General features: G+C 49.9%; 1 pseudogene across 1 annotated transcript; it reads left to right on the forward strand.

The window, feature by feature from the left end:
• Positions 1 to 255: 255 nt before the first annotated feature.
• On the forward strand, positions 256 to 2,171 carry LOC128579054 (ezrin-like; annotated as a pseudogene). The gene is made up of 2 exons (XR_008378034.1): positions 256 to 1,789; positions 1,853 to 2,171. The product of XR_008378034.1 is annotated as an ezrin-like (transcript).
• The last annotated feature ends 860 nt before the right edge of the window (positions 2,172 to 3,031 follow it).

Consider the following 3,031-nt stretch of genomic DNA (forward strand, 5'->3'; position numbering starts at 1 on the left):
CTTTTTGCACAGTTTTCTTTGGTGTCTAATTTTTCAGGTTAGTTGGGAAAGTTCTTAGGAGTAAGATCTCTTGCTTGTATGGTAAGACTATGTGTTTGTAAGAATTTATGCAATTCAGCAGTGAAACCATCTGAAACTTGTGTGGGAGGTGTTAAAAGTTGTCAATTACTGATTTCATTTCTGAAATATAGATTCAGATTATCTATTTCCGTAGGTGAGTTGTGTAATCAAAATTAGAAAATGGCAGATGGCGGGGAGCGCACCCGGCACTGCAGGCGCAGCCGGTGGGGACAACCGAGGCTGCTGCTCGAGAGTCGTGTTTCCGGGGTTCTGAAGAACCCATCAGGAACCGAAGATGCCGAAACCAATCAATGTCCGGGTTACCACCATGGATGAAGAGCTGGAGTTTGCAATCCAGCCAAATACAACTGGAAAACAACTTTTTGATCAGGTAGTTAAGACTATCGGCGTCTGGGAAGTGTGGTACTTTGGCCTCCAGTATGTGGATAATAAAGGATTTCCTACCTGGCTGAAACGCGATAAGAAGGTGTCTGCCCAGGAGCTCAGGAAGGAGAATCCCCTCCAGTTCAAGTTTCAGGCCAAGTTTTACCCTGAAGACGTGGCTGAGGAGCTTATCCAGGACATCACCCAGAAACTCTTCTTCCTCCAAGTGAAGGAGGGAATCCTCAGTGATGAGATTTACTGCCCCCCTGAGACCACAGTGCTTCTGGGGTCCTACGCAGTGCAGGCCAAATTTGGGGATTATAACAAAGAGGTGCACAAAGCCGGGTACCTCAACTCCGAGCGGCTGACCCCTCAAAGAGTTATGGACCAACAAAAACTTACCCAGGACCAGTGGGAGGACTGGATCCAGGTGTGGCACCCGGAGCACCGTGGGATGCTCAAAGACAGTGCTATGTTGGAGTATCTCAAGATTGGTCAGGACCTGGAAATGTATGGTATCAACTATTTCGAGATCAAAAATAAGAAAGGAATAGACCTCTGGCTTGGAGTTGATGCCCTTGGACTAAACATTTACGAGAAGGATGATAAGTTGACCCCAAAGATTGGCTTCCCTTGGAGTGAAATCAGGAATATCTCTTTCAATGACAAAAACTTTGTCATTAAACTCATCGACAAAAAGGCACCTGACTTTGTGTTCTATGCCCCGCGCCTGAGGATCAACAAGCGCATCCTGAAGCTGTGCATGGGGAACCACGAGCTGTACATGCGCCGGCGGAAGCCCGACACCATCGAGGTGCAGCAGATGAAGGCCCAGGCCCGCGAGGAGAAGCAGCTGGAGCAGCTGGAGTGGCAACAGTAGGAAACTGAGAAGAAAAGGAGAGAAACTGTTGAGAAAGAACAGATGATGCGTGAGAAGGAGGAGCTCATGCTCAGGCTGCAGGACTACAAGGAGAAAACCAGAAAGGCGGAGAGAGAAATCTCTGAGCAGTTTCAGAGAGCCTTGCAGCTGGAGGAAGAGAGGAAGCGGGCGCAGGAGGAGGCCAAGCGCCTGGAGGCTGACCGCATGGCCGCACTGCGGGCCAAGGAGGAGCTGGAGAAACAGGCAGTGGATCAGATAAAGAGCCTGGAGCAGCTGGCTGCGGAGCTTGCAGAGTACGCTGCCAAGATCGCCCTCTGGAGGAGGCCAGGCGGCGCAAGGAAGATGAGGTGGAAGAGTGGCAGCCCAGGGCCAAAGAAGCCCAGGAGGACCTGGTCTTCTGAAGACCAAGGAGGAGCTGCACCTGGCCATGACGGCGCCCCCAGCCCCACCGCCCCTCCTGTACGTGTACGATTATTTCTTCCCTCCTGTCAGTCCGTGCAGCTGGTGGCAGGGCCGTGGCTCGCTCAGCATGGGCACCTACCACATGCCCGAGGGCCTGAAGGAGGAGGGCGCAGAGCCCATGAGCTACAGCGGGGAGCTGCTGTCCAGCGAGGGCATCCTGGACGACCATAACGAGGAGAAGCGCATCACCGAGGCCGAGAAGAACGAGCGTGTGCAGCGTCAGCTGCTGAGCAACGAGCTGTCCCAGGCCAGAGATGAGAACAAGAGGACCCACAACGACATTATCCACGAGAACATGAGGCAGGGCCGGGACAAGTACAAGACGCTGAGGCTGATCCGGCAGGGCAACACCAAGCAGCGGATCGATGAGTTCGAGGCCACGTAATGGCCGGGACTGGGCAGAGGGGCACCCCGAGGGCCCTGCCAGCCTTGTCGTGCCTTTATCTTTAGCACTCCAAATCTAGGCACCCCCTTTCGCACCCTGGTCCCTTTACAAAGAGAGTGTTTATCCTGGCGGAGATATTCTGGGCTGGGAACCAGTGGAATCCTCTCTGGTCTATTTTTTCCAATTGTACTATAGTGCCAACCAGGCCTGATTTTTATGATTACTGTTGAATCACCTCCCATGCTGTGCTTGGCGTAGGACTGAGTGAATTAAGGCAGGCCACCTGTAACTGTGAGCAGCAAGCTCCACGCTGGCATGTGTGACATGAGATTTGGTACCATTAAAGAAACCACATCGTGGCTTAAATCTGTGCCATACTTTTTCTGTATTTGAAATGAGCTCAAATCAACCTGTTTTTTGATTTCTGTGAAGGATCCATCTTTGTATATTCCATGTTTTGAGGGTTGAAAATTAAGATTGCGGCTGAAGCACTCGCATGTGTACGATTATTTCTTCCCTCCTGTCAGTCCGTGCAGCTGGTGGCAGGGCCGTGGCTCGCTCAGCATGGGCACCGTGGGAGGGCACCCTTGGATCAACTTTTTAAGATTTTTTTTTTCCTTTTTGGTTTTCTGCTTATCAGTTAGAAGGACACATTGTTGGACTTACATGCTTAATTAATGATCAGCTATAGAGCATAGTATTTATAAGTGACAATATGGGTTTGTAACATTAGTTTTAAAAAGGGAAAGTTTTGTTATGTATATTTTGTTACCTTTTACAGAATAATAAAGGAATTACATATTACAAACCATGAAAAAAAAATTAGAAAATGGCAATAGTGACAACTTTCATAACAGTGC

The sequence above is a fragment of the Nycticebus coucang genome, chromosome Y (assembly GCF_027406575.1).
Source record: "Nycticebus coucang isolate mNycCou1 chromosome Y, mNycCou1.pri, whole genome shotgun sequence".
NCBI classification, from domain to species: Eukaryota; Metazoa; Chordata; class Mammalia; order Primates; family Lorisidae; genus Nycticebus; species Nycticebus coucang.